This window comes from Eumetopias jubatus, unplaced genomic scaffold, assembly GCF_037043125.1.
Source record: "Eumetopias jubatus isolate StellerSeaLion01/CBP00866 unplaced genomic scaffold, mEumJub1_p1.0 scaffold_1, whole genome shotgun sequence".
Taxonomy (NCBI): Eukaryota; Metazoa; Chordata; class Mammalia; order Carnivora; family Otariidae; genus Eumetopias; species Eumetopias jubatus.
In genome coordinates, this window is record NW_028274807.1 from 164,323,191 (window position 1) to 164,335,869 (window position 12,679).

General features: G+C 48.9%; 1 protein-coding gene across 2 annotated transcripts in view; it reads left to right on the top strand.

Moving 5' to 3' along the window:
* Positions 1-205: 205 nt before the first annotated feature.
* The window catches only part of TMEM40 (transmembrane protein 40), a 32,841-nt gene continuing 20,367 nt past the window's right edge, over positions 206-12,679 (top strand). For both annotated transcript variants that reach the window (XM_028101544.2, XM_028101545.2), the window contains exon 1: positions 206-265. The gene's annotated coding sequence lies outside the window, so the exon portion shown is untranslated. The remainder of the gene's footprint in view (positions 266-12,679) is intronic.

Genomic DNA, 12,679 nt, shown 5'->3' on the forward strand with positions numbered 1-12,679 from the left:
GGTCTGGGGGTTTAGGGGCCCCATCTGCTGTGCCTGGGGTGTCATGAGGAAGCCTCAAGTCAGACAGGAAGGCCTGGAGCCCTATAGCACCAGCCGGAAGGAATGCCACCCTGGTGAACTGAGTGCAGCCCAGGGCAACTCATGCCCCGCCCCCTCCCTGTCACGGGGGTGTGGCCTGGCCTCTCCCTCTTCCCCTGCCCAGCCTGGCATTGGCACAGTCCACACACGGCTCTCCTGGCAGCCAACACGGGCCTCCAGACCTCAGGTAATGGGACACACGTGCTGGGTGAGGGGCGGGGTGGAGGGTTAATTTTTAGAACAGGCTCTTCCACCGGCCTGAGATTTTGTGGTTCCTAGGTGGACCTGGATTTGAATCCCAGCTCTGCACCTTCCCATCTGGGTAAGCACCTCAGTCTCCATCTCTGGAGGTATCAGGGGAGGATGACAAATATTCACCTCCCTGGGTTGTTTTGAGGCTTCAGCCAGCCCATGTTTGGTCATAGCAGGTGACCAACTCCTGTTTCTGTCGCTAACTTGCTGCAGGACCTTCAGAAAAACCTTTGATGGCTCTAAGCCTCAGTTTCCCCATGAAGGGCCAAACTCGATCTCTGACGGCTTCGTCCATTCTGCCCTTGGGACCAAACACTTGGGAGGACGAAGGTGTTTCCCCCCAAAACATCCCAGTCTCTGTGCTTTGACCAGCAAGTGAAGGCAGCTGCCCTCCAGACACCCCCTCCGAAGGCGCCCTAGACTCTCTGGGCCAGGCCTGGTAGACTCGAGAAGATGAGGAGGCCAGTCGTCTCCTCTGCCTTGGGCTCAAAGCACCTTTGGGGAGAAAATGCTGGAAATGCTGAACAGGCAGAGCCGGGCCTTGGGGGAGGGGAGCCCTGCTGCCTGTCAGAGGCTCACCCAGGTGGCGTGGCCTGGAAGGGAGCCCCGCCCCCAACCCCGCCCCCCAGCATCAGGAGCCGCCCCCCCCCCCCCAGCTCCGAGGGAGCATCCCAGCCCCTCTCCTCAGAGGCGGCCTTCAGGCCTCCAGCCAATCCGTGTTTTTGGTAAGGGGGACAAAAGATGATGGTCATGTGCTTATTATTTTATACTGCTTTGTTTAGAAACTGCCAGAAAAGTTGAGTCAGGCGTGTGTGTTAGGGGGAGTTGTGGTGAGGGACGTGTGCGGTGTTTGGTTTGGGGTCCAAACCAAGCAGATCTATAAATAATGGGACCTCTCCTGTCTCTGAAACCCGTGGAACTGGGGGCTAGTGTAGCCCTCTAAAACGCCTCTAAACCTGTGCTTTGAAATCCCCTCCAGGCCACCGTCCTAGAGCGCGCTCTCTCCCGCGCTGGCGGAGGTGTCCTCATTCTTTTTTTTTTCAATAACAACTTTATTGAGATATCATTCACATGCCATCAAATTCTCACTTTTAAAGTGTACAAGTCAGTGTCTTTTAGTATATTCACAGTCATGCAACCGTCACCACTATCTAATTTAGAATTTAGAATTTTTATCATCCCCAAATAAGCCCCGGACCCTTTAGCAGTCACCCCCCCATTTCCTCCTTCCCCTGGCAACCACTAATCTACGTTGTGGATTATCTCTATGGATTTGCTTATTCTGGATATTTTATATAAATGGAATCATATAATAGGTGCTCCTTCCTGACTGGCTTTTTTTTTTTTTTTTTTTCACTTACCATCACGCTTTCAAGGTTTGTCCATGCTGTAGCATGTCACCAGCACTTCATCCCTCTTTCTGGCTGAATGGTGTTGTGTGATTGTATCACATTTTGTTTATCCGTTCATCAGTTGATGGACACTTGGGTTGTTTCCACTTTGTGGCTATTATGAATAAAGCTGACGTAGACATTCATGTGAGAGTTTTTATGTGGACATAAGTTTTCAGTTCTCCTGGATGTATACCTAGGAGTAGACTTGCAGGGTCATATGGTGAATCTATGTTTGACATTTAGAGAAATCACTAAGCGTTCCCCAAGGGGCTGTACCATTCTGCAATCCCACCAACTATACATGAAGTCTCCCAATTTTCCACATCCTTGTTAGCACTTGTCATTATCTGGATTTCTTATTGTAGCCATCCTAGAGGGTATGAAGTGGTATCTCATTGTGGGTTTGTTTCGTGTTCTTTTTAAAGTTTTAGTTATTTAAATAATCTCTACATCCAACATAGGGCTCAAACTCATGACCCCGAGATCAAGAGTCATATGCTCTTCCGACTGAGCCAGCCAGGTACCCCTCTTTTTGTGCTTTTGATTTGCATTTCTCTTAATGAATAGATGTCGAGCATCATTCCAGGTGCTACTGACCATTTCTTCAGAGAAATGTCTATTCAAATCCTTTGACCATTTTAAAGTTAGGTTGTCATTTTATTGTTGAGTTGTAGGCATGCCTGTTTCTCCAGGAGAGGATTCTGAGGCTCTGAGAATGAATGTGGTGTGCAATGATCCCAGTCAGTGGAAGGTAGTGGTGGGAACTTAATCCAGGTTTGTCTGACATTCAAGATCCAGCAAGCTCCTTCTCTTGCACTGGACACCTCCTTTCTGGTTTTCACTGTTGCCGAATTATATGTGTGTTGGAGGGAGATGGGGAGACAGGAGAAAAAGATGGAAAAGAGAGAGGAGACAAAGAAACTTAGGTGACAGAATGAGAAAGGAGGCTGGACTGGCTCTGGCTGTTTAAATAGGCACCCACCTTGGAGAATCTGAGCTGCGGAAAACCTTTTAAGAGCTTTTGGGTTCTTCCCATTGATCTTGATATGTTGTTGGGTTGGGGCTTCACAATTTTACTGGGGGGCACACTCCCCTCCTAGTTTTTCTTAGTTCTGAAATCTGAAACAAATCTGATTCAACCCTGAAACCCAAACAGGGAGCAGCATCCCCTAGTGTCTAGCTGGGTCTGAAGATCTGGAGCAGTGGTTGCCACACTTTCTTTTTTCTTTTTTTTGGGGGGGGGGTGGTGCGGGCAGGGACAGAGGGAAAGGGAGAGAGAGAATCCCAAGCAGGCTCCACACCCAGCACAGAGCCTGACCGAGGGCTCAATCCTGTGACCCTGAGATCACTGAGCCGAAATCAAGAGTCAGATGCCCAACCGACTGAGCCACCCAGGTGCCCCTGTCACACTTTTTGATTGCACAGGCTTCTCAAGAAAAATGCTTTAGGCACTCCTAACAGATGCATATTTACAGATTTAGAAATGATATACAAGTACTGTGATGATTAGCTAATGTCTAAAGGCCCAATATACACTCAGTGTGAATTTAATCTCCAAAATAGTGGATGGAAGTCCACATTCCAAGTAGTTTTCCTATTATTATTTCAGTAAGCAATACTGTGTGTATGAGATCCCATTCATTGTTGTTTTCAACATGGTAAGGTGGCTGATGAAGGCCTTGAGTGAGGAGCAGCCAAGGGTCTGTCCTGCACTTTTCCTGCTGCTCGCTTGCACTTTCTGCAGTAGAGTTATCTCCATCTGTGGTTTCTTTGCAGGGACTCTTTGAATCCACTTGTCTACTCTGTAGGGGCTGATTCAGTTAAAATGCATTGTTTGATCCTCAAATCCACCCAACCTGGCACCAGTGTACTGCAATATATTGCAGTACAATATATAGGCTGAATGTAGAGAAATGAAAGACAGGGTCACAGCAGACCTATTGTGGGGCTTCCCACTGGCCTTGGGAGCCCCACTTAGTAGGCATGACCTACTTCAGTATCTGACATGTAGCCAAGGGTGCCCATCAGGGTTGAACTATATACTGTTAGCTATTTTTAGTTGAAAGTTAAGTAGAAACAGATGGACTAACATGTCCCTCCTGTACTTTGGAGATTATAATTTGGGAGCCTGGTAGGTTCTGAGCTAAGGACATCTAACCCAACCTCTGCCACCCCTCATGGCAGGGTGCCCATGACCATCCAAAGCAGTTCTCTAAAGAATTTTAGAAAACTATTTTATATATTGAGCTGGCATCTGCTCTAGTGGCACCCCAAGGTCCTGACCTCTGGAGCTCATAGCCCCACATGGTTCCTCTGTCCTGCAGGAAGCCCTGCAGATACCTGGGGACTGTGACCAAGTCTGTCCAAGCAGTGCTTATCCCTAGGCTTAGTGCCCTGCTCCTCCAGCCACTTCTCTTGGCTTTGATCTTAATATCTCTGTTTGTCCAGATCTTATTCTGTTCAGAACCCAGGATTGAACCTAGGATGGGAGATGGTGAGATATGGGTCACCTTCTTCACTGTAGACTCTGTCCTTCTGTTAATATGACCTAAGGGTGTGTTAGCTTTGCTCTGTAGCTCTATCACCTTGTTGGCTCATATTGCACTTTAACAAACAATGGTTATGCACCTACTATGTGCTGGACACCAAGTTAGATGCTTGTGCTAACATTTACTTACCTTTCAGAGGGTCTTTTAAAACCCCTAGGTCTTTCTGTATGAACGGCCTCCAAGCTGGGTTCACCCATCCTCTTTCTGCACAGACTTGACTTTGTCCCTTTTTAACCTTCTAGGTTCAGCGTAGGTGCCACCCTGCACTGCTCAGAGGCAACCTCAGGCCCTGGCTGCTTTGTTGGGTGTGCTGTGGCCAAAGGGGTCATGTAGATTCATAATGGGTCCATCTGGCTTGTGGTCCACTAGCTGGGCAGCGTGGGTTGTTATCCCACCATTAAACTGCCTGGACGGACTTGGGACAAGATGGTGGAGGAGGTGGAAACTGAGGCATTTTCCTTCTTTCCCTCTGTGAGGTTCCCCTCATGCTTGACTTCAGACTCAGATTTGAGTTCATATCTAGATGCCTTGCTGTGTGACCTTGTGTGACCCTTTCCCTTTCTGGGCCTCAGTTTTGGTCTCCAGGTTACAACTCTGTGGAATTGTAACCAGGAGAAAGGGAGAGACCGCCAAACCTGGGGAGCTGGGGGTGGGGTGGGTGTGAGGTGAGCCTGGGACAGGAAGTGGGAGAATGTTGGAGAAGAAGGGATGTGAACAAGTAGTGTAAAGGAGAGAAGGAGATACTAAAGAAACTTTGCTAGGCTGGCATTTCTCTAAGCTCTTAAATTCAGTACTTTATGACTTCTTTTTATGAAGCACTTTGTCTAAGCCAGTGGCTAGAATATAGTAGAGAGTAAGAAAAACATGATTCCTCTTCCCAGGGAGCTCAGAAGTAAGGTCCTTCTCATCTCAATCCTCACAGCAACCCTGCAAGACAATGACACTCATCCTCATTTTACAGACAAAGGAAATCGAGGCTCAGAGAGGTAAAGTGATTTACCCAACGTCACAGAGCTGGGAAGCAAAGTGATAAAGCACGTCTTGAGTGGGCTCTGTCATACCCCATTGCAGCAGTGACTTAATCAAGATACCTCTCAGTATAATGTCCTGGCAAATGACATGATAATTTTACAATGTACTTTCCTATCCACAACCCCATATGCACTCCAAAATGTGAATAATAAGAGTGACATTATTTTGTCTTGTAAATGAGAATAAAAACCTAGAAGGGGGAAGTGATGTGCCCGAGGGCCCAGGGTGGGTTGGAAGCAGGGCCAGGACTAGGCTCTTGGTCTCATGGCAGCTGGCTCAGTTTTCTCCCCACCCCGTACCTGCCCCGGGGATGCTGAGAGGATTTACCAGCCACACCTTGGGATTCCAAAACTGATGAAAAGACCATTTCTGTTCCATGCCCCTGGCTTCCAAGGGTCTGTTTCTGATTCCTTCCCTTCCCTAGCTGCCCTGACGGAGGGATAGAAGAACTCCGGATCTGGGAATTGGCACTGTCCAAAATGGGCAGCAATGGTGCCCAGGCCTGGACTCCAGGATAGAAAGGCTGACCTGGAGAATGTCAGGGATTGAAGCTGGTGGCATTTCCCAAAGCGGCGCCTAAGTACACTGAACCATATTCTGGGGGAAAGGACTATGCTCTTGCATGGTTTGGGGAAGGGTTGGGATAGGGTGAAAAAGCTTTCTCTCCTGCAGGCCTTTTCAGAGCCTTTAACACATAATCACACATTTTGGAGCTCCGAGATGGGAGCTATGGAAAGCAGTGTTGCACAAACTTCTTTGAACACAAAATCTCCTTTTTTCTTGGAGCATTTCAACAGCCTGCTGTTCCCCACAAGATACTATATGCATCTTATTATTAGAACAGGCTTTCTGGGCCTTCCTGCAGGTCACATCAACCCCGAGTCCCAAAGTTCTTTGCTGACTGGATGTATCAAGAAGACATTAACTGGAGGGGAGTGCTAATTCCCTAGAAAGTCAAAGCTGAAAGAACCTTACAGAGGGCAGCCCAGCTTCTACGTATGGAGTAACTGAAGCCCAGAGCAATCCAGCAATGTGTTTGGAGGGGCGACACCAGAGGCAGGCAGGGAGATGACTTTAACACTCTGGGAGAGGTTCTGGTGGTCTGAGTGGACCACACTCTGCCTAGCATGTGTTGCTTTTGTTAACAATGCACACTTCCTTGGGCCACAACCTAACCCTAACTTTGCTCCTAACACTAGCCCCCTGAGTGGAAACCTCCAAAGGAGAGAGTCCTGGGAATCTGCCCTGTCAACAGTTCTCCCAGGGAAATTGGATTATTAGCCAAACTGGGGAGACATTGAGGATGGGCAAGGAGAGGGGATACTCTCATTTATTAAGTGCCAGTATTCTGGGCTTGTTATGGGCACAATATCATTTAATCCCGACAACACTCTCGGGGACGTATATATTAATACCCCATTTTATATATGGGAAACTGAGGCTGAGAGGAGCCAGGGATTACAACCAACTCCAAAGCCCTCAGTCCCCTTATCAGATCTCTTGGGAAGGAGGCAGTGGGAACAGAAAAGCCAGGCCCTCTTGAAGGGAAAATGGGACAAGCTTGGGCTTTGGCTGGCTGGGGAGGAAGGAGCCAGGGCATCCTTCCTATCTTTGGAGTTTGGGGGCCCAGGAGCATGGTGGAGTCAGAGAGGGAACCTGGTTTAAGAAGGAAGATGTTCAGCCTTTGCAGGGCTCCAGGCTGTGGCAGGCACTGGGGTTAGAGACTGTGGCAGCCCGAATAATGGCCCCCAAAGAGGTCTGCATCCCCATCTCTGGAAAGTGACTAAGTAAGCTTTCATGGCAAAGGAGAATTAACATTGCAGATGGAAGTAAGGTTGCTCATCGGCTGACCTTAACACAGGGAGATGATCCTCAATGACCTGGGTGGGCTCAATGTCACAATGACGCAAGGGTCCTTAAAAGTGGAAGAGAGGGGCGCCTGGGTGGCTCAGTTGGTTAAGCGACTGCCTTCGGCTCAGGTCATGATCCTGGAGTCCCGGGATCGAGTCCCGCATCAGGCTCCCTGCTCAGCAGGGGGTCTGCTTCTCCCTCTGACCCTCCCCCCTCTCATGCTCTCTCTCTATCTCATTCTCTCTCTCAAATAAATAAATAAATAAATCTTTAAAAAAAAAAATGTGGAAGAGGGATGGGGCACCCGGCTGGCTCAGTCAGTAGAGCATGCGACTCTTGATCATGGGGTGGTAAGTTCGAGCCCCACATTGGGTGTAAAGATTATTTTATTTTATTTTTTTAAAGGTTTTATTTATTTATTTGACAGAGAGAGACACAGCGAGAGAGGGAACACAAGCAGGGGGAGTGGGAGAGGGAGAAGCAGGCTTCCTGCTGAGCAGGGAGCCCGATGCGGGGCTCGATCCCAGGACCCTGGGATCATGACCTGAGCCGAAGGCAGACGCTTAACGACTGAGCCACCCAGGCGTCCTAAAGATTAACAAAGGGAGAAAAAGGAGAAAAAAGGAGAAAGAGTGGAAGCGGGAGGCAGAAGAGGTCAGAATAGCGTAAGGTGAGGATTGACCTGACATTGCTGGCTTTGCAGAGGGAAAAAGGCACCACAAACCAAGGTCTGTGGGTGGCTTCTAGGAGCTGGACAAAGCAAGGAAATTAAGGGGACAGGGCAGGGGGTGGGGGGGCATTGGAGAGGTAGCTGCAGCAGCAGGGATAACAACAAGGAAATGGATTTTCCACCTAGAGCCTCCAGAAAGGAACGCAGTCCTGCTGACCCCAGTGAGACCTGAGTTAGACGTCTCACCTACAGAGCTGTGAGAGGCTAAATATGCGTTGTGTCACAAGTCAGATTCCCAAGAGGAAGAGGCTGATGGTCTAACCTGGGTACAGGGCAGTGACTGCTTGTCCTGGAGCTGTGTTGGCCAGGCCAGGATACGTTTGAAATTAGGCTTTATGCCTGTTTGGGGGTGGCTTGGGAAGCCAAAGGAGATTCTGGAGGGCTTTGGTGTAGCCACCGGAAGAAGGGGCTTCCATCCCAGGTAGGCAGAAACAACAAGTATCCACCCTCAGTCAGCTCTGTTCTCTGCACAACTGCTCTTTTGCTTCTAATTCCGCCCAACCCCTTCACTGCCCTGGGCCTGTTTAACTTCGCTGGCTCTGCGTTTGTGGCTCACAGGCACAGGGCTACAGTCTACCTACAGGGAAAGGGCCATTCACCTGACATTCAAGGCCCAGGATGATTTTCCCCAATCTCATGGGCTTCCTACCCCTTCAACTGCCTGCCACCCACTTCCTCTAGTAAACCTTTATCCCATTCTGCCTTTTGCCACCTGTTGAAATCCACCTCAGTCCCCTCCTCCAACGTGGGGCAACAAGGAAGGATAAGCAGCTCCTGAATCAAGAGTCAGGGCTCTGGAGTCAGCCTTGCCCCTGAGTTGCCTTAATACAAGTTAAGTGCAAGTTAAGACCCATTTCTGGGTCTTAGTTTCCCCATCTATAAAACAGGACAAGAATCCCCACTCTGCCTCCCTCCTGGTGCACATGAGGATCAAGTGAGCCGGGCGGGGAAAGCACTGTGAGGCTTGATGTCCCCTAGTATCCCTTCCACCCTAGGCCCAGGCCCTTGTGACAGCGGGAGCTTAGGAAATGTGGGCTGAAGTGAAGGGGAAATCCAGTTTAGCAAGACCTGTGGGTAGAGAGGCCCTGGCCCCACCAGTGACTCAGCAGGGCTGGGCCTTTGGGAGAAAAGTGCTAGAAAGTCAGGCATTCCATTTCCTTGTAGGACCAGTCTAAGATTTGGGGGTGGGGGGAAGGGCAGAGCACCTGCAAGAGGGGATTTTAGGAACCTCTAACCAGGGTCAGGGAATGGGGCTTCTCTGCTTGGGCAGGGGTTGGATTCGAGTCCACCTGTCAGCTGGGAGACCTTGAACAAGTCACTTGTCTAACTGAATCCCAGGTTTTTGCTGCATAAAATAAGACTTGCATTCATGAAATAAGATCTTGGGAAACATGCCATGTTCTCTTTCCTCTTTCTGCTTTCTTCACTTCTCCTGTCTCAACGCCCCATGGTCCATCTTGCTTCAGAGGAGGTCACACACTGTGCCCTTGAGCTTTGGAAGCCCGTCCCAGAAATCCCTTGGCCAGTGCCTGATGCTCTGCCATCAGTGCTGCCCTTTTGAGTTAAGCATTGCCCCGTGCACCGATCCTTGAGCTTCAATTTTTTCTTGAATCCATTTATCCTTTCTTATAATAGAAATGTGGGTAGAGGAGGGATGGGGCAAGGACATTAAAAGGAGAAATAGGGCTGCCTCAGGTCCCACCTCCATGATAGTTCCATTTCCCTCGCTCCTGACGGAGGAGCTGAGCAAGTGCCTGGGGCGGTTCCCCTGGCAGTGAGGACACGGCTCAGCGCTCCACCTCCACGGAGGGCATGGAGGGCACGGAGGGCTGACTACAAGCCAAGTCAGCATCATTTGCATAGCACTCCCATGACTTAGTGGCTTCATTGCTGGTGCTAATGACAGGGGCCTGAGGAGAGCTGACAGCTGCACTCCTTCCTATCTCCCAACGTGAGCTAAACAACTCCCTTTGCTCAACCACTTACTAGCTACGGCCCTGGGAAAGTTTCTGAGTCTCCCTGTGCCATCTAGAAAGTGGGCACAACCCCGGTGAGCTGTCACAGAGTGGTGGTGAGGAATACATGAGATGACACCTGTAAGGTGCTTAGAGGGTGGCCTGGCAGCTGGGAAGTACTTGGTTGTCATCATCATCGTCAACATCATCATTTTTCCTTTTTTGCCAGGCCCCGTGCAGGCTTCAGGTGACACAGAAATGAGTCAGTCTTAGTTTGTCCCCCAGCTGGGTTCAGGCTCTAGTGGAGGAGACACACCCCGCTGAGCCCTGAGCAGAGATCTGTGTGTGACCGAGAACAGTGGCCCTAGAGTTGTGCAACAAGGTGCCCTACCCTGAGGAAGAAGAGTCTGGCACAAGGCAGAATTGACGAGGCTTAGGAGAGAGATATGCCCGGGGACAAGGCAGGGGTGCCCTTTGGGCCTCCCCCCAATCTCTTTCTTCTTTAGAATGGCCTCCTGCAACTGTTCCCCATGTGAGACGTGGCCCCTTGCCTCTATGCCTTTGCACATTGTCCCCTCTGGCCCTTCTAAACTCACCCCAGCATTCCTTCCTTCAGGAACTTTCCCTGACTGACCCTGGTCTGATTTGGCCCCTGGGTTCCCATAGCCCCCTGGTTTACCATGAAATTCCTTGAGGACAGGGATGCAACTTGTTCACCATGTATTGCCCAGTTCTAGCACACAGTAGGTGCTCAATTAACAGACGTAATGTAGGAGAGGGAAAGTGTGTATCAAAAGTCTTGACTATAGGGGCGCCTGGGTGGCTCAGTTGTTAAGCGTCTGCCTTCGGCTCGGGTCCTGATCCCAGGGTCCTGGGATTGAGCCCTGCATCAGGCTCCCTGCTCAGCAGGAAGCTTGCTTCTCCCTCTCCCACTCCCCCTGCTTGTGTTCCCTCTCTCGCTGTGTCTCTCTCTATCAAATAAATAAATAAAATCTTTAAAAAAAAAGAAAGAATGGCCTAGGTCTGGAGGCCTGAAATCATCTCCTCTGGCATTTATTCCACACCTGCTCTATACCAAACATTGTTCTAAGTGCTTTACACGTTTTAATACATGCCATTTTAACAACACTATGAGATAAGCACTATTACTGTCCCCATATTACAAATGAGGAAACTGAGACAGCAAGAGGTTAAGTAATTTGCTCAAGATCCCACAACCAGGAGTGTTAGATAGGATCCAAGCCCAGTTGGTCCACCTCTGAGGCACAAGGAAGGCTATTACCTTGCCAAGGTCTTGGTAGATTAAGAGTAGATTCTGTACCAAAAGCAAACAAACAAACATACAAAAAACCCAAACTCATAGATGCAGAGAATGGATTGGCAGTTGCCAGAGGTGGGGGTTGGGGATGGCCAAAATGGGCAGTCAAAAGGTACAAACTTCCAGTAATAAAAGAAATAAGTCATGGGGATGTAATGTACAACATGGTGACTATAGTTACTAATATGGTATTGCAGGGGGTGCCTGGGTGGCTCAGTCAGTTAAATGTTCAACTCTTGGTTTTGGCTGGGGTCATGATCTCAGGGTTGTGGGATTGAGCCCTGTGCAGGGCTCTGGGCTCAGCGTGGAGTCTGCTGGAGATTCTCTCTCTCTCCCTTTGCCTCTGCCCCTCCCCCTGCTCACGCATGTGCACATGCACGCACTCTCTCTAAAATAAATGAATAAGTATTTTTATTTATTTATTTGAGAGAGAGAGAGAGAGAGCGTGAGTAGGGGGAAGGGGCAGAGAGAGAAGCAGGCTACCCGCTGAGCAGGGAGCTTGATGTGGGACTCAATCCCAGGACCCTGGGATCATGACTTGAGCCGAAGGCAGACGCTTAACTGACTGAGCCACCATTGCCCAATAAATAAATCTTTAAAAATAATAATTATAGGGTATTCCATATTTGAAAAGTTGCTGAAAGAATAGATCTTAAAAGTTCTCATGATAAGAAAAAGAATTTGTAACTATGTATGGGAATAGGTGGGAACTAGACTTATTGTGGTGATCATTTCACAATGTAGAGAAATATTGAATCCTTATGTTGCACACCTGAAACAAATATAATATTATATGCCAATTATATTGCAATAAAAAATTTTAATACAATTAAATTTTTTAAAAAGTAGGTTCTCTAGACCAGTGGTTCTCAAGTGGGGGTGATTTTCGCCCCCAGGGGACATTTTGGTAATGTCTGGAGACATTTTTGATCGTCACAACTGGCTGGGGGATGCCACTGTCATCGAGTGGGAGGCTTGACATCTCACAATGCATACAATGGCAAAGAATCATTGGTCCCAAATGCCAGGAGTGTTGCGGTGGAGAACCCTAATCTAAACTAATCAGAGTAGTGAAGCTATTCCTTCTCCCAGTTGAGGACTTAGACTCAGAGCTGAGAGAAGAAAGAGGGGAGACTTTTAAATGAACTGTGCAACTCAGTTATGTTGCTGTAACAAATAGACCAGATCACGGTGCTCAAATAAGAGAGAAGCTTATTTCCTGAGCACGTAGCTGATCAGAAGCAGATTCAGGTGGTTAGGCAGCTCTGTGCATGAGGCCTGGCAAGACTTAGATTTCCTTTTGACTTCTTGCTCAGGAATTCCCTGGGGTATTAGCTTGTTTTGCATGATTGAGGTGGTTCACCACCCCCACCCTACCCCCGTCCAGTCTGGGAGTCTGCCGCTCCAGCAAACACAAAAGGAGGAAAGAGGAAGTGGAAAGGCAAGCAGAAGTTGTTATGTCCAGAGCTGACACCCGGCTGTATCGCCTGTGAAAGCAGATGGTTAAAGCTTTAGGAATT